This window comes from Bufo bufo, chromosome 8 (genome assembly GCF_905171765.1).
Source record: "Bufo bufo chromosome 8, aBufBuf1.1, whole genome shotgun sequence".
NCBI lineage: Eukaryota > Metazoa > Chordata > Amphibia > Anura > Bufonidae > Bufo > Bufo bufo.
Window position 1 is genome coordinate 146,784,246 of NC_053396.1, and position 19,976 is coordinate 146,804,221.

A 19,976-nucleotide genomic window follows, 5' to 3' on the forward strand; every position below is an offset into this window, starting at 1 on the left:
AGGATTAGAATGACAGATAAGGCAGGATCCATCATTTACAATAGAAGACTGCCAAAGCTTATCTATTCTTCCCTTGTACAATGACAGAGCATGCCTAGAAAACTCTCCCATAGAAGTCAATGAGGTCCCCTCCTGACCATTGTGTCTATGGCCCAGGGGACTGCTGTAAAGTAATTTTCTTAATGCTTTATAAATGCTGTTATGAGCAGCTCAGGCAATATGGCCGCCCCCATAATCATGTTCAGATATCGGATAAATCTTCAATCAGAAAATAAAAAAAGATTAGAAAAAAAAGGATATGCATCGCTATCTGGGTTTCAACTGGTAGAAAAAAAATATTGGTGTATGTGGATTAGTGGCTGCACCTATGGGAAACAATGGTGTGGTGCTCACCCCACGCGACTCACCCCTATGACGTGAAAATTGAAATAGGTACTGTAAGGTATGAAAATGGGGCACTCAGTATCTGCGACTGGATATGTGCTATCAATAGGCGTGAGGAAGTGTGTTTTGAGGTCAGAAGCACTTCAAGGTACAAAATGTAACGGAATACAAATATCCTAATCTAAAAGAAATGTATTTATTTTCGCAAAGGATTTATGCACATGACGTCAGAATGGGAAACGTTTGATGCATTAGCATAACTATAAAAAAGAGATTGTAAATAGAATAAAAAGTATGGAAAAAAAATTGGTAAAAATATAGAAATGAAAATAAAAAGTGAAATTGATAAAATCCGGTAAAAAATATTAATATTCTATAAAAAGGTAGAATATTCTATAGAGATAGTCTTTTTTATTTTTATTTTATTTTTTATTTCACTTTTTATTTTCATTTCTATCTTTTTACCAATTTTTTTATACTTTTTATTCTATTTACACTCTCTTTTTTATAGTTATGCTAATGCATGAAACGTTTCCCATTCTGACGTCATGTGCATAAATCCTTTGCAAAAATAAATACATTTCTTTTATATTAGGATATTTGTATTCAGTTCATTTTTTTCCTTGAAGTGCTTCTGACCTCAAAACACTTCCTCACCCCTATTGATAGCACATATCCAGTCGTAGATACTGAGCGCCCCCACATTCTTACCTTACAGAAAAAAAATATTTCTTTTTAAGAGGAACTGCAGCTGAAGATTTCTATTTTTTTGCTGCTTCTTCTCTATTCTGTTGTACTATACTAAAGAGGTTGTGCATTTTTTTACATTATTATTGCTGCCAATAAGTGAGAAGCATCTACAACTAGGGATGCATGTAAGGTACTCATAATGTCGTTAGCTGGATATTTTAAAAGCTGCTTCAAAAGTTAAATCATTTTGGCAGCTGGGATTGATGGTATGGGACATATGGAGGACCTGCATTAATTACAGGTTGAGTGTAATTATAAAAAAAAAAAAAAAAAAAGCCCACACCATTGCATATGACAGGCATTTACTTTTTGCATAATAAAAAATATCACATGGCGTTTAGCACCTCTCAAATACATTTCCTTCACAAAGAAGAAGAAAGAATAAGCTATTATTCTATAATGCCTGGGATAAAATAGAACTGTCAGTTTCTTATGCTAATATAGAACAAACAAGCAGTGTCATTCTTTGATGGTGTCAACAATTTACCTCATTAATATTGATTGATAAAGAATAGTTCTGTATGCGTTTTTTAATTAATTATCCAAATATCTTCAGGGCATGCTGATTAGCATATCTTGCACTTGTGATTTGTTTCTCAAGCCATGTAGACAAAGCAATTTTGTAATCTAATTCAACACAGTTCTCTTTGACTGCACATCACAGTATGTACTATGATTTTTGCTGAAAGCTCATTTTCATGCTCAGTGAACACTTGAGTGACCACATATCTCTGAATCTTTGTTACTTCTTAGCACTCATACTCCTCTCTGACTAATAGAAAAGAGATTAGTCACACAGCCTCTTCTTTGCTGCTGTCTAGCGTTTTATTCAAAACTATCCCATCTCTTGTCAAGTCTATCTGACTATAGTTAAAGGCTGCGAGGGGGCAGGAAGTGGCTCGCTGTGCTTAAAAGGATTGTGTCTTTAATTTTTATGTTGGACATACACTGAACAAAAATATAAACGCATCACTTTCGGATTTGCTCCCATTTTGCATGAGCTGAACTCAAAGATCTGAAACATTTTCTGCATACGCAAAAGACCCGTTACTCTCAAATATTGTTCACAAATCTGTCTAAATCTGTATCTGTAAAGAATAAATCAAGGCAACTGGACGTACTGCAGATTTCTTGAAAACGTTTCACTCGTTCTTCCAACGAGCTTTCTCAATTCTGAGTGACTGTACAAGAATTCTCTGGGAATAAATATGTAACTGAATCAACATCTGGTAATTATACCCAGCATGGGGGTCAGAGGTCATTATACCCAGCATGGGTAATCTACATAGAAATCTACAGTACGTCCAGTTGCCTTGATTTATTCTTTACAGATATACCATGACCTGGATAAATGAGAACCTTTACAGACATGTCTAAATCTGTGTTGGTGAGCACTTCTTCTTTGCCGAGATAATCCATCCCACCTCACAGGTGTGGCATATCAAGGTGCTGATTAGACAGCTTGAATATTGCACAGGCGTGCCTTAGACTGCCCACAATAAAGACCACTCTGAAATGTGCAGTTTGATCACACAGCACAATGCCACAGATGTTGCAATGTTTGAGAGAGTGTGCAATTGGCATGCTGACTGCAGGAATGTCTACCAGAGCTGTTGCCCGTGCAATGAATGTTCAATTCTCTACCATAAGCCATCTCCAAAGGCATTTCAGAGAATTTGGCTGTACATCCAACCGGCCTTACAACCGCAGACCACGTGTAACCACACCAGCCCAGGACCTCCACATCCAGCATGTTCACCTCCATGATCGTCTGAGACCAACAGCCACCTGGACAGCTGCAGCAACAATCGGTTTGCATAACCAAAGAATTTCTGCAAAAACTGTCAGAAATCATCTCAGAGAAGCTCATCTGCATGCTCGTCGTCCTCATCGGGGTCTTGACCTGACTGCAGTTCATTGTCGTAACCGATTTGAGTGGGAAAATGCTCGCATTCGATGGCGTCTGGCACATTGGAGAGGCGTTCTGTTCACGGATGAGTCCCGGTTTTCACTGTACAGGGAAAATGGCAGACAGCGTGTATGGCGTTGTGTGGGTGAGCGGTTTGCTGACATCAATGTTGTAGATCAAGTGGCCCATGGTGGTGGTGGGGTTATGGTATGGGCAGGCGTATGTTATGGACAACGAACACAGGTGCATTTTATTGATGGCATTTTGAATGCACAGAGATACCGTGACGAGATCCTGAGGCCCATTGTTGTGCCATTCATCCACGACATCACCTCATGTTGCAGCATGATAATGCACGGCCCCATATTGCAAGGATCTGTACACAATTCCTGGAAGCTGAAAACATCCCAGTTCTTGCAAGGCCAGTAGTGAAACATTGGCATGGTGTTTATCAGGCAGGAAGTGATCAAACCCACATGCAGTTGTGTATATATATATACAGGGGAGCAAATCCTGCACTTGTGGCCCGTTGCTAATGGCGATCCCCAGCAAAAATGCATACGGTGGAGGATGCCGCAGCGGACCACAAGTACCACAATAAACATCCTACACAAGATAGCAATTATGTGATAACCAGTATAACAATATAATAATATTTGCAAAGACAGGTGCACTCTGCAGTCTTACTAAACCCTCAAACTGATGTTAAAATTGAGAGATTAGCCAACATATCCTACTATGGAGGACATGTCTGAGCCAGAGCACCGCACCAAGGTTTCTCAAGTACAGTAGCTCGGATCCTTACACTCACCTACCTGAGCCGTATGGACAATACCAGGAGCCAGTGGGTGAATTACAGGAGCGTAAGGTCCAACTCACAGACAACTCACCAGTTACCTCCAGCATGTAACCATGCTTGCAATGGGAGGAGGGAGGAGTCTGCAAGATATGGCCCAGGCTTCACAGGTGCACCTAAATGTAACCTGTGGATGGAAAACAGGCACATTTAAATTGGAGTTTATACACCTCCAGGCATCTCTATATACAAATAAACTGAAAAATTGGCATGGTGTTAAACAGGCAGGAAGTGCTCAAACCCATATGAAGTTGCACATGTATATACAGGGGAGCAAATCCTGCACTTATGGACCGTTGCTAATGGCGATCCCCAGCAAAAATGGGCCACAAGTGCAGGATTTGCTCCACTGTATATACATGCACAACTGCATATGGGTTTGAGCACTTCCTGCCTGTCTAACACCATGCCAATTTTTCAGTTTGTTTGTATATAGAGATGCCTGGAGGTGTATAAACTCCAATTTACATGTGCCTGTTTTCCATCCACAGGCTACATTTAGGTGCACCTGCGAGGCCTGGGCCATATCAGCCAATCTTGAGTGGGACTCGCAGACTCCTCTCATTGCTAGTATGGCTACATGCTGGAGGTAACTGGTGAGTTGTCTGTGTGTCGGACCTGGCGCTCCTGTAATTCGCCCATTGTCTCCTGTTATTGCCCATATGGCACAGGTAGGTGAGTGTTAGGACCCGAGCTACTTGAGAAACCGTGGTGCGGTGCTCGGGCTCAGGCATGTCCTCCATAGTAGGATATTTTGGCTAATATCTAAATTTTAACATCAGTTTGAGGGTTTAATAAGACCGCAGAGTGCACCTATCTTTGCAAATATTATTATATCATGGCCAGTAGTAATGGCCGAACATCGGCCTGCACGTTTGGCGAACGCGCGTTGGCAATCAAATGTTTGCGAACCGCGCGTTCGCGGTGGGCCCCATTCACTTTAATGGCAGGCGAACCTGAAAGACCTGCAGGCCATATTTGCAGCCACCAAATACTTACTAGAAGTGCACAAATAGTCCCACAACATGGACAGTGACATACCAGAAGGGGATCAATGGCAAAAATTCCCACAAAAAATATGTATTTTAATCAGGGGCCATTTTTATGCATCTTAAAGGGAAACTTAGAAATGTGCCCTGCTGGAGCCTAGAAATTTTTTATTTTAGGCCACGGGAGTACAGGCCCCAAAAATTAGGCATTCACATGACAGAAAAGAACAAGTGATAATGTGGCTGGAGGTATATTAGGCAGTCACTGAATACCAATTTTACTGTAGACCAGTGGAGTACAGGCCCCAAAAATTTGACATTCACCTGACAGAAAAGAACAAGTGATTATTTGGCTAGAGGTATATTAGACGGTCAGTGGATAATAATTTTAATGTCGGCCAGTGGAGTACAGGCCCCAAAAATTAGGCATTCACCTGATAGAAAAAACAAGTGATTATATGGCTGGAGGTACATTAAGCGGTCACCGAATAACAATTTTACTGTAGGCCAGTGGAGTACAGGCCCCAAAAATTTGGCATTTACCTGACAGAAAAAACAAGTGATTATGTGGCTGGACGTGCATTAGGCGGTCACTGAATATTAGTGATGGATGAACATCTGCCGGGGCGGTTCGCGAACCGCAAGTTCGCGGGGGGTCCCATTCATTTTAATGGCAGGCGAACCTGAAAAACCTTCAGCTCAATATAATTTTCGCGTACGTGCATGCGCAAATGCACTATACAATACCCAAATGCACTATAAAAAAAGTATATTGGTATATAACACCCCGCTTCAATCAGTTTTTTTGGGGGACGACTGGTATATCACACCAGTAGAAAATATTTGTTCCAATAACGCTTGTCCCTCTATATACCTGCAGTATCGCAACAGAACCGCACACAACTGCCGCACAATACAAATGTACTATAATATACTTTTTAACATAGAAAGTATATTATAACATTGTACAAGGAAGGCAATCCATTCGAATATACATGAAGATAAAACGTAACCTTTAATAATTTTACTATGAGGGTCGATTCACACGTCCATAAGTGTTTTGCGGATCCGCAAAACACGGACACCGGCAATGTGCATTCCGCAATTTGTGGACCGCACATCGCCGGCACTATAATAGAAAATGCCTAATCTTGTCTGCAATTGCGGACAAGAATAGGACATGTTCTATTTTTTTGCGGAAATAGAAGCACAGATGCGGAAGTGCGGATCCGCGGATGCGGATAGCACATTCCGGCCCCATTGAAAATGAATGGATCTGCACCCGTTCCGCAAAATTGCGGAACGGATGCGGACCCATTTTGCGAATGTGTGAATGGAAAAGATATCCCTCAAAATGAAAATATATGAAATTATTAAAGTTAACCAAAAAGCATAGATGTGGTAGGCAATAACAAGTGCTCGGCGGCACTAAATCAGAAACCATATGTCCTACCACAATCCGGGGGGTTCCAGTGCACATCGATGAATCCAGGAGGGAAAGCAAAAAAACATCCATCCCTGGGCTAGATGATGATGTGGTATTGAAGGACAGGGTGGGCAAAGAACTGTCCCTGATATTGCCCTACAGGCAGGGGGGGGTGCTATTCTGGCCCTGATAGCCTAACTACAGACCACCCGCCCTAATAAGAGCGACCCCGTCCGGAACCTTACCATATATAAAAATGGCCCTAGTAAGCCGCTAGCCCCTGACTTTCAGGTGATCACTTTATAGATCTATGTGTTTTTGACTCATTATAAAAGTATATTATAAGTATATTGCACCCCTCTGTGTATCACACATATAGATAACACACCTATACTAGTGCTTAAAATGACTTTTGTGGCCCTATTAGCTAGCATTTGGTGTCCCTAACAGTCTGTCCCTGCTCCACACCGCAACCTCTCCCTACACTGGCAAAACACTGAATCTAAAATGGCGGCCAGATCAGGTTTATTTATAAGGTAGGGGGTATGTCCATGTGCTGAAATGTCTCAATTGGCTGTCCTGTGCCACCTGATGGATGTGTCATGGGTCAAAGTTCTTCACAATGTAAAAGAATATGGCGGGCACAAATTTCTCCATATGTACAGCGAATCGCGAACACGCAAAGTTCGCCGTGAAACGACCGCCGGGCGAACCACAAGGCCATCTCTACTGAATAACAATTTTACTGTAGGCAAGTGGAGTACAGGCCCAAAAAATTAGGCATTCATCTGACAGAAAAGAACAAGTGATTATGTGGCTGGAGTTACATTAGGCGGTCACTGGCTAAAAATTTTACTGTAGGCCAGTACAGGCCCAAAAATTAGGCATTCACCTAAAAAAAAAAGAACTTGTGATGATGTGGCTGGAGGTACATTAGGCGGTCACCGGCTAAAAATTTTACTGTAGGCCACTGGAGTAGAGGCCCCAAAAATTAGGCATTCACCTGATAGAAAAGGCCTTTTATGCTCATGTGTATACATAAGACAAGGACCATTCTTTTTTCTTTGTGGTGGCAGATATGTGAGGGCTGGCATGAGGAAATTCAATTACACGTGGTCATCACAGGTGTTGAATTCCTCCGAGATCCATGCTTCATTCATTTTTAGAAATGTAAGGTAGTCCACACTGTCGTGAGCTAGGCGAGTGCGCTTATCTGTCACGATCCCCCCCTGCTGCACTGAACGCCCTTTCGGACAGGACACTCGACGAGGGGCAAGCCAAGAGTTCCATAAGAAATTGTGTCAGGTCTGGCCACAGGTTAAGCCTGCACACCCAGTAGTCCAGGGGTTCCTTGCTTCTCAGAGCGTCCACATCGGCCGTTAACCCGATGTAGTCAGACACCTGTCGGTCTAGGCGTTCCCTGAGGCTGGATCCGGAGGGTGGCTGTCGATGGGTTGGCTGCAAAGATAATCTCATATCCGAAGTGACCAACACATGTTCAAACCGCCCTCTTTTTGCAGGCACGGTAGGATTGGTACCTGCACCTGTTTCTCTGTAGGTGGAAATTGCTCTGCTAGCGCCCGCAACAGCAGAATGCAGCATCTCTCGCAGCAAGACCTGGAAATGCTGCATTATGCCAGACCTGCTGGTAAGGCTACTTTCACACTAGCGTTCGGGGCTCCGCTTGTGAGCTCCGTTTGAAGGCTCTCACAAGCGGCCCCGAACGGATCCGTCCAGTCCTAATGCATTCTGAGTGGAGGCGGATCCGCTCAGAATGCATCAGTCTGGCAGCGTTTGTCCTCCGCTCAGCAGGCGGACACCTGAACACTGCTTGCAGCGTTCGGGTGTCCGCCTGGCCGTGCGGAGGCAAACGGATCCGTCCAGACTTACAATGTAAGGCTACTTTCACACCTGCGTTCAGGTGTCCGCTCGTGAGCTCCGTTTGAAGGGGCTCACGAGCGGTCCTGAACGCAGCCGTCCGGCCCTAATGCATTCTCAGTGGAGGCGGATCCACTGAGAATGCATCCGCCTGCCAGCGTTCAGCCTCCGCTCCACTCAGTGAGCGGACACCTGAACGCTGCTTGCAGCGTTCGGGTGTCCGCCTGGCCGTGCGGAGGCGAGCGGATCCGTCCAGACTTATAATCGAAGTCAATGGGGACGGATCCGCTTGAAGATGACACTATATGGCTCAATCTTCAAGCAGATCCGTCCCCCATTGACTTTCAATGTAAAGTCTGAACGGATCCGCTCAGGCTACTTTCAGACTTAGAAATTTTTCTAAGTTATAATGCAGACGGATCCGTTCTGAACGGATGCAAACGTCTGCATTATAGGAGCGGATCCGTCTGAAGAAACATCAGACTGAGCCGCTCCGAACGCTAGTGTGAAAGTAGCCTAAGTCAATGGGGACGGATCCGTTTGAAGTTGACACAATATGGCTCAATTTTCAAACGGATCCGTCCCCCATTGACTTTCAATGTAAAGTCAAAACGGATCCGTTTGCATTATCATGAACAAAAAAAATAAAAATTATTTTTTTCTTTTTTCTGTTCATGGTAATGCAAACGGATCCGTTCTGAACGGATCTAAGCGTTTGCATTATAGGAGCGGATCCGTCTGTGCAGATACCAGACGGACCCGCTCTGAACGCAAGTGTGAAAGTAGCCTAACATGTCCACCATTTTGTGTTTGTACCCGGCGTCTAAGTACATTGCCACCCAGTACTGGTCCTTGCCCTTTATGCTTTTTATACGGGGGTCCCTCTTCAAACACTGGAGCATGAAGGCCCCCATTTGCACTAAATTGGAAGCGTTGGAGCGCCCTGGATCCTGCTCATCGTTTAGGAGAATGTCATCCTCGGTCTCCTCCCCCCAGCCACGGACAACACCAGGTATCCCCGAAAAGTTTAAAGTCCCACTCAAAGCCTGCTCTTCTTGCTCCTCCTTCTCCTACTCCCCCCAGCCACCATCCTCCTTTGACTCCTCTTCACACTCCTGCTGACATGTCTCATATGGAGTAGCCCCCCTGGGAATTAATTCAGCATTGTGTCTTCCTCATCTTCCAGCTTGTGCTCCTCTATGGTTTGATCAATAAGATGACACAATGCGTGCTCCAGAAAAGGGCGTAAGGTATGATGTCACTCATGGCACCCTGGCTGCGACTGACCAGTTTGGTGATCTCATCAAATGGCCACAGAAGTCTGCATGCGATGCGTATGAGCAGTCACTGGCGCGGTGAAAAGAAACCAAGCTCCCCAGAACCCGTCCTGATGCAGAGTACATACAGGTAGTCATTAACGGCACTTTTCTGCTGGAGCAGCCTATCAAGCATATACGAGGTGGAGTTCCAGCACGTCGGGCTGTCACATATCGGACGTCTGATGGGCAGGTGGTGTCACCGCTGAGCCATGGACGTGTAAGATCTAAAATGGCCAAAGAATTTTCCTGGCCTGCCGCAAGATGTCCTGGACCCCGGGGTATTTGGCAACAAACTCCTGCACGACTAAGTTCAAGACGTGTTCCATGCACGGCATGTGTGTCATTTTGCACTGTTTCAATGCGCTCAGCAGATTGGCATCGTTGTCACACACCACTTTACCAACTGTCCAATTGAGCGGGGTTAGCCACTGATCGGCCTGTGACCGCAAATCTGAAAGCAGTGAAGGACCAGTGTGGCTCTTGGCTTCCAGGCACAACAGTTGCAGCACAGTATGGCAACGTCTCACCTGGCACATCAAATAGGTTCTGGGGAGCTTGGGGGGTGGCAGCAGAAGAGGCGGTACCAGTGGAAAAGGAGGAGTCGGACGAGGAGGAGACGGAGGATGGAGTAAGAGGAGGAGAAGAATAGGCAGGCCTGAATGCAATCTGTGGCGGTAGCACCAAATTCACACGGGTGCCACAGGTTACATGATTAACAGCCGTCAGAAGGTTCACCCAGTGGGCAGTAAAAGTTATGTACCTTCCCTGCCCGTGTTTGCTAGACCACGTATCTGTGGTTAGATATATCTTGGCACCGATACTGTGCCAGAGATATATTTACTTGCCACTGAACGTGGCCATATAGCTCTGGGATGCCCTTCTGGGAGAAATATTTCCTTCCGGGACTTTCCATTGTGGTGTCCCACAAATTTTCTAAAGACCTTCGAGTCCACCAGTTTATATGGCAGTAGTTGGTGGGCTAGCAGTTCCAACAAGCCAGCGGTCAGCTGTTGGGCAAGAGGGTTATCGGTGTCATCAACTTTTTACACTCCAACATTTGGGCCACTGAACGCTGCCTTCTGCCAGATGAACACGACAATGGCACGGTGGAAGGTGGAGTGGAGGACAAATGGGAGAAGAGAGAAGGAGAAGAGGCAGGGTGTGGAGCACCAGGAGTGTGACTTTGTGGGTTCTGATGGCGTTTCTCTCACTGGGCTCAGTGATGGGAGGCCAGGTGCCTTCTTAAGGCGATCGTCCCTAGGTAAGTGTTGGGCTTACCGCGACTTATGCGTTGACAGCACAGGCTGCAGATAGCAACACTATTGTCAGCAGCTGACACGTTAAAAAAAGGCCAATCTGCGGAGTCATGTGCCAGCATCTTGGGAGGAAGGCTTGCTCCAGATACATGATACATTTGCAGTCTGCTTTTTGCCTCTGGTGCACTGCGAGTTCTGCCTGCTTTTCCTCCTTTTCCTCCCTATTTGGTGCTCTATCTCTCGCTCTGAACTCCCCTCCTCTTCCTCTCTTGTGGGCACCCACGTGACGTCCATCGACACGTTATCATCGTCACCTTCACTATTAGAGATCTCGGAGTAGGCAGCAACAGCGGGGACCACCCTCCTTGGTCTGATCTGGGTACTGTCATCAGACCGCTGGGTGGTGGCCATTGCTACCTCCTCTTCCTCATACATTGCCAAGAATGGCTGCGCATCGGTAAGGTCTTGGAATGGATGGGAAAATAATTCCTCTGACTCGAGTAGAAAGGATATGGTGGTGGTGTCTTTGAGGGTGCACACAGCAGAGAGTGAGGAGAGTGCAGATACAGAGGATGAGAAGGTTGCAGAAGTGGAAGGCTGAGTGAGCCACTCAACCAACTCTGGTGCGTCCTTTGACGTAATTGCATGCACCTTCTCCAACTTCCTACTTAGGCTCCGGCCTGGTGCACCTGCCCGACCCCTACCACCCCTGCGGAATGGCCTGCCTCTTCCTCTGCCTGTCATTTTCAAAATTCTTTAGAGAAGATCAGTATTTTGTGGAAGCAGGTATATCACAGGCCTCAATCAATATTTGGTGGATGCAGGTATATCGCACCCCTCAATCTGTATTTTGTGGAAGCAGGTATATACAATCCCTTAATCAATATTTAGTGGAAGCAGGTATATTGCACCCCTCAATCAGTATGCTGTGCAAGCAGGTATATAGAACACCTTAATCAATATTTGGTGGAAGCAGGTATATCGCACCCTTCAATCTGTATTTTGTGGAAGCAGGTATATCGCACCCCTCAATCTGTATTTTGTGGAAGCAGGTATCTCAAACCCCTTAATCATTATTTTGCGGAAGTAGGTACAGTTGTGTTCAAAATTATTCAACCCCCACTGAAATTGAGTGTTTTGGCCAGTTTAACATTGATTTTGATAATTTCAGTCATCTTGTTTACAATTAAATCAAAGAGGCACTTGTAAGTCAGACAAATATAACATAACATTTATAATGAAATAACCACAAATGTCTTTTCTGTGCTCACATCATTATCAGTTTTATTCAACCCCCAAGTGACATTCAATCTTAGTACTTAGTACAACATCCTTTTCCAGTTATAACAGCTTTTAAACGTGAAGCATAGCTTGACACAAGTGTCTTGCAGCGATCTACGGGTATCTTCGCCCATTCTTCATGGGCAAAAGCCTCCAATTCAGTCACATTCTTAGGCTTGCGCGCTGCAACTGCTTTCTTTAAGTCCCACCAGAGGTTCTCAATCGGATTTAAGACTGGTGACTGCGATGGCCACTTCAAAATGTTCCAGCCTTTAACCACTTCCCGCAACTGTAACGCCGAAAGGCGTCATTGCGGCGGCTCCCCCAGGCTACGCTAACGCCAATAGGCGTCATCTCGCGTGAGCCGAGATTTCCTGTGAACGCGCGCACACAGGCGCGCGCGCTCACAGGAACGGAAGGTAAGAGAGTTGATCTCCAGCCTGCCAGCGGCGATCGTTCGCTGGCAGGCTGGAGATGTGTTTTTTTTAACCCCTAACAGGTATATTAGACGCTGTTTTGATAACAGCGTCTAATATACCTGCTACCTGGTCCTCTGGTGGTCCCCTTTGTTTGGTTCGACCACCAGAGGACACAGGTAGCTCAGTAAAGTAGCACCAAGCACCACTACACTACACTACACCCCCCCCCCGTCACTTATTAACCCCTTATTAGCCCCTGATCACCCCTGATCACCCCATATAGACTCCCTGATCACCCCCCTGTCATTGATCACCCCCCTGTCATTGATCACCCCCCTGTAAAGCTCCATTCAGACGTCCGCATGATTTTTACGGATCCACTGATAGATGGATCGGATCCGCAAAACGCATCCGGACGTCTGAATGAAGCCTTACAGGGGCGTGATCAATGACTGTGGTGATCACCCCATATAGACTCCCTGATCACCCCCTTGTCATTGATTACCCCCCTGTCATTGATCACCCCCCTGTAAAGCTCCATTCAGACGTCCGCATGATTTTTACGGATCCACTGATAGATGGATCGGATCCGCAAAACGCATCCGGACGTCTGAATGAAGCCTTACAGGGGCATGATCAATGACTGTGGTGATCACCCCATATAGACTCCCTGATCACCCCCCTGTAAAGCTCCATTCAGATGTCCGCATGATTTTTACGGATGCACTGATAGATGGATCGGATCCGCAAAACGCATCCGGACGTCTGAATGAAGCCTTACAGGGGCATGATCAATGATTGTGGTGATCACCCCATATAGACTCCCTGATCACCCCCCTGTCATTGATTACACCCCTGTCATTGATCACCCCCCTGTAAAGCTCCATTCAGATGTCCGCATGATTTTTACGGATGCACTGATAGATGGATCGGATCCGCAAAACGCATCCGGACGTCTGAATGAAGCCTTACAGGGGCATGATCAATGACTGTGGTGATCACCCCCCTGTCAATGATTACCCCCCTGTAAAGCTCCATTCAGATGTCCGCATGATTTTTACGGATGCACTGATAGATGGATCGGATCCGCAAAACGCATCCGGACGTCTGAATGAAGCCTTACAGGGGCATGATCAATGACTGTGGTGATCACCCCATATAGACTCCCTGATCACCCCCCTGTCATTGATTACCCCCCTGTAAAGCTCCATTCAGATGTCCGCATGATTTTTACAGATGCACTGATAGATGGATCGGATCCGCAAAACGCATACGGAAGTCTGAATGAAGCCTTACAGGGGCATGATCAATGACTGTGGTGATCACCCCATATAGACTCCCTGATCACCCCCCTGTCATTGATCACCCCCCCTGTCATTGATCACCCCCCCTGTCATTGATCACCCCTCTGTAAGGCTCCATTCAGACATTTTTTTGGCCCAAGTTAGCGGAATTATTATTTTTTTTTTCTTACAAAGTCTCATATTCCATTAACTTGTGTCAAAAAATAAAATCTCACATGAACTCACCATACCCCTCAAGGAAAACCAAATGCGTAAAATTTTTTAGACATTTATATTCCAGACTTCTTCTCACGCTTTAGGGCCCCTAGAATGCCAGGGCAGTATAAATACCCCACATGTGACCCCATTTCGGAAAGAAGACACCCCCAGGTATTCCGTGAGGGGCATATTGAGTCCATGAAAGATTGAAATTTTTGTCCCAAGTTAGCGGAACGGGAGACTTTGTGAGAAAAAAATTAAAAATATCAATTTCCGCTAACTTGTGCCAAAAAAAAAAAATTTCTATGAACTCGCCATGCCCCTCATTGAATACCTTGGGGTGTCTTCTTTCCAAAATGGGGTCACATGTGGGGTATTTATACTGCCCTGGCATTCTAGGGGCCCCAAAGCGTGAGAAGAAGTCTGGTATCCAAATGTCTAAAAATGCCCTCCTAAAAGGAATTTGGGCACCTTTGCGCATCTAGGCTGCAATAAAGTGTCACACATCTGGTATCGCCGTACTCAGGAGAAGTTGGGGAATGTGTTTTGGGGTGTCATTTTACATATACCCATGCTGGGTGAGAGAAATATCTTGGTCAAATGCCAACTTTGTATAAAAAAATGGTAAAAGTTGTCTTTTGCCAAGATATTTCTCTCACCCAGCAAGGGTATATGTAAAATGACACCCCAAAACACATTCCCCAACTTCTCCTGAATACGGCGATACCACATGTGTGACACTTTTTTGCAGCCTAGGTGGGCAAAGGGGCCCATATTCCAAAGAGCACCTTTAGGATTTCACAGGTCATTTACCTACTTACCACACATTAGGGCCCCTGGAAAATGCCAGGGCAGTATAACTACCCCACAAGTGACCCCATTTTGGAAAGAAGACACCCCAAGGTATTCCGTGAGGGGCATGGCAAGTTCCTAGAATTTTTTATTTTTTGTCACAAGTTAGTGGAAAATGCTGATTTTTTTTTTTTTTTTTTTTTTCATACAAAGTCTCATATTCCACTAACTTGTGACAAAAAATAAAAACTTCCATGAACTCACTATGCCCATCAGCGAATATCTTGGGGTCTCTTCTTTCCAAAATGGGGTCACTTGTGGGGTAGTTATACTGCCCTGGCATTCTAGGGGCCCAAATGTGTGGTAAGGAGTTTGAAATCAAATTCTGTAAAAAATGACCTGTGAAATCCGAAAGGTGCTCTTTGGAATATGGGCCCCTTTGCCCACCTAGGCTGCAAAAAAGTGTCACACATCTGGTATCCCCGTACTCAGGAGAAGGTGGGGAATGTGTTTTGGGGTGTCATTTTACATATACCCCTGCTGGGTGAGAGAAATATCTTGGCAAAAGACAACTTTTCCCATTTTTTTATACAAAGTTGGCATTTGACCAAGATATTTATCTCACCCAGCATGGGTATATGTAAAAAGACACCCCAAAACACATTCCTCAACTTCTCCTGAATACAGAGATACCAGATGTGTGACACTTTTTTGCAGCCTAGGTGGGCAAAGGGGCCCATATTCCTAAGAGCACCTTTCGGATTTCACAGGTCATTTTTTACAGAATTTGATTTCAAACTCCTTACCACACATTCGGGCCCCTAGAATGCCAGGGCAGTATAACTACCCCACAAGTGACCCCATTTTGGAAAGAAGAGACCCCAAGGTATTCGCTGATGGGCATAGTGAGTTCATGGAAGTTTTTATTTTTTGTCACAAGTTAGTGGAATATGAGACTTTGTATGAAAAAAAATAAATAAAAATAAAATCATCATTTTCCACTAACTTGTGACAAAAAATAAAAAATTCTAGGAACTTGCCATGCCCCTCACGGAATACCTTGGGGTGTCTTCTTTCCAAAATGGGGTCACTTGTGGGGTAGTTATACTGCCCTGGCATTCTAGGGGCCCGAATGTGTGGTAAGGAGTTTGAAATCAAATTCTGTAAAAAATGACCTGTGAAATCCGAAAGGTGCTCTTTGGAATATGGGCCCCTTTGCCCACCTAGGCTGCAAAAAAGTGTCACACATCTGGTATTGCCGTACTCAGGAGAAGGTGGGGAATGTGTTTTGGGGTGTCATTTTACATATACCCATGCTGGGTGAGAGAAATATCTTGGCAAAAGACAACTTTTCCCATTTTTTTATACAAAGTTGGCATTTGACCAAGATATTTATCTCACCCAGCATGGGTATATGTAAAATGACACCCCAAAACACATTCCTCAACTTCTCCTGAGTACGTAGATACCAGATGTGTGACACTTTTTTGCAGCCTAGGTGGGCAAAGGGGCCCACATTCCAAAAGCACCTTTCGGATTTCACTGGTCATTTTTTACAGAATTTGATTTCAAACTCCTTACCACACATTTGGGCCCCTAGAATGCCAGGGCAGTATAACTACCCCACAAGTGACCCCATTTTGGAAAGAAGAGACCCCAAGGTATTTCGTGATGGGCATAGTGAGTTCATAGAAGTTTTTATTTTTTGTCACAAGTTAGTGGAATATGAGACTTTGTAGGAAAAAAAATAAAATAAAAAAAATCATCATTTTCCGCTAACTTGTGACAAAAAATAAAAAGTTCTATGAACTCACTATGCCCATCAGCGAATACCTTAGGGTGTGTACTTTCCGAAATGGGGTCATTTGTGGGGTGTTTGTACTGTCTGGGCATTGTAGAACCTCAGGAAACATGACAGGTGCTCAGAAAGTCAGAGCTGCTTCAAAAAGCGGAAATTCACATTTTTGTACCATAGTTTGTAAACGCTATAACTTTTACCCAAACCATTTTTTTTTTACCCAAACATTTTTTTTTTATCAAAGACATGTAGAACTATAAATTTAGAGCAAAATTTATATATGGATCTCGTTTTTTTTTGCAAAATTTTACAACTGAACGTGAAAAATGTCATTTTTTTGCAAAAAAATCGTTAAATTTCGATTAATAACAAAAAAAGTAAAAATGTCAGCAGCAATGAAATACCACCAAATGAAAGCTCTATTAGTGAGAAGAAAAGGAGGTAAAATTCATTTGGGTGGTAAGTTGCATGACCGAGCAATAAACGGTGAAAGTAGTGTAGTGCCGATTTGTAAAAAAGGGCCTGGTCTTTAGGGGGGTATAAACCTGTGGTCCTTAAGTGGTTAATCTGCAACCATGCTCTAGTGGACTTGGAGGTATGCTTGGGATCATTGTCCTGTTGAAAGGTCCAACGTCTCCTAAGCCTCAGGTTTGTGACGGACTGCATCACATTTTCATCCAATATCTCCTGGTACTGAAGAGAATTCATGGTACCTTGCACACGCTGAAGCTTCCCTGTACCTGTAGAAGCAAAACAGCCCCAAAGCATGATTGACACCCCCACCATGCTTCACAGTAGGCAAGGTGTTCTTTTCTTCAAAGGCCTTGTTCTTCCTCCTCCAAACATAGCGTTGATCCATGGGCCCAAACAGTTCTAATTTTGTTTCATCAGTCCACAGAACACTATCCCAAAACTTTTGTGGTTTGTCCACATGACTTTTGACATACTGCAGTCGACTCTTCTTATTCTTTGGAGACAGCAAGGGGGTGCGCCTGGGAGTTCTGGCATGGAGGCCTTCATTACGCAGTGTGCGCCTTATTGTCTGAGCTGAAACTTCAGTACCCACATCTGACAAATCTTTTTTCAGTTCCTCAGGATTCACACGGGGACTTTTCTCCACTTTGCGCTTCAGGTAGCGCACAGCAGTCGAAGTCAGCATCTTCTTTCTGCCACGACCAGGTAGCGTTTCAACAGTGCCCTTTGCCTTGAATTTGCGAATGATGCTTCCTATGGTGTCTCTTGGTATGTTTAACATCTTTGCAATCTTCTTATAGCCATTGCCCTTCCTGTGAAGAGAAATCACCTCTTCTCTTGTCTTCCTGGACCATTCTCTTGACTTCACCATGTTTGTAAACACACCAGTAAATGTCTAGAAGGAGCTGAGTATCACAGTCCTTTTAAATATGCCTAATTGGTGCTTATTATGCTTGATTGCTGCTCCTTGACATCCACAGGTGTTTTCAATACCTGATTGAAAACACTTGAATGAACCTCTGTTCTTAAGAGTGGTAGTCTTTAAGGGGTTGAATAATTGTGTCAATGAAGAAATCACAAAAAAAAACATTTAATACTGTATTACAAAACCAATTGATGTCATTTTAGTTGCATTTGGTTCTTTAAAAAGTCCTTGTAAGATTTCATTCTGAACACAATTACAAATGTACACTAAATTCCCTAAAACCCTTTACAGCATTGGGGGTTGAATAATTTTGAACACAACTGTATATCGCACCCCTCAATCAGTATTTTGTGGAATCAGGTGTATTGCAGGCCTTAATCAATATTTAGTGTAAGCAGGTATATCAATCCCCTTAATTAGTATTTTGTGGAAGCAGGTATATCGCACCCCTCAATATGTATTTTGTGGATGCAGGTATATAGAACTTCTTAATCAATATTTGGTGGAAGCAGGCATATCGCACCACTCAATCATTATTTTGTGGAACAGGTATATCGCAGGCCTCAATCAGTTTTTTTGGGGGCAAGAGGTATATCACACCAGTTGCAATTAGTTATTCCAATAGCGTTTGTCCCTCTATATAGCTGCGGTATCGCAGCAGAACCGCACACAACTGCTGCACAATACAAATGCACTATAATATATGTGGCGAAACCAACCTCGCCACTGGATTTTGGAGGGGCCTGGCTACTAGCCTCTTGCCCCAGGATTATGGGCCCTCTCATCAGCCAGGCCTCATTTGTTCACAAAGACAAAATGTCTATGTGTATTGAAAAGGGTGGGACATTGTATACGTTGAGTAGGGAGGTCTGTTCCATTGTCTCTCTGTGTGTATTGGCGATGTCCTTTGTCCTGAGAGATAATTGAATTACTTCTCGGTTGTCTCCAGGACAGAGGATATTGTGTATTCGCCTGCCTGTGATGATTGCATCAACCCAGTGTGAGGTAATTCTATCACGGGCAGAGGGGAGGATTTTGTGTGGGAGTGTCTGAGTGTATTGTACGTGGTTATTGGCTGTTTTTACAAAACCCTGTGGGTGGTAACCTTGTTGGAAGATGTGTATAAAATGCTTGTGTGTTAAAATAAAGAGAGTTCCTGTTTTTATACCTTCATGAAGTCTTGGCTCATGTTTGGGGGATGGGATAACTACACTCTTGGGGATTGCTATATCACAATACTCACCTGAGCATAAGCTCTTGTAAGAGCTTGTTCATGGTTCCTTCTCTCTGCATTTAGGAGAGGTTCACCCACTGGAGCCTGGAGCCTTGTTGTAGGTCCAGGGTGGGTAGGAGACGGCGAGACCTCCACCAAGCTTTGGCGGTTCGTGGGGTCTGCATGCTGACGGTGTCAAGTGGAGTGCTTGGAGTCCTCTGGAAGCACTAGGAGCATCTATCAATGGAGGTACCCGGTCGGGGTGCTAGGCGTTCCGTTACATTGGTGGCAAGCAGTGGGATGGCTTCCTAGTGAGAGGAGAAGCAGCTCGGAGACACCGTTCGTGGAGTATATTGAGGGCAACGCTAGTATCTGTACAGCGCCCCTGGCTACAGCAATATGGATGCCGTTGGTTCCTGCACAGCATTCCATGAGGAAGATAACCCGGATTACAGGGATGCCGAGTGGAAAGGCGTATGGCACCAGGCCCTGGAGGACGTGCAGCGTCGGAGGGGGGAGAGTCTTCCCAGTGAGGAGCAGAGATTGTGAATGCGATTGGCGCTGTGACTACCTCTACTGGGAGAACAACCATTGATGGAGTGGGTGTCAGAGCTTGAGACACTGGTATGGAAAGAAAACCTGGCTGGATGACGCTTACCAAGCACTATGGTGGGACACAGTACGACAGTCTCCATGGATGGAGGAGTACACCAAGCCCGAAGGTGAGGAATATAATTGCCCTGGTTTATTGTGGGAGTCTTTTGAAGACTTTGACTTTGGGAGCACAGAAGAGTCTAGATTTTGG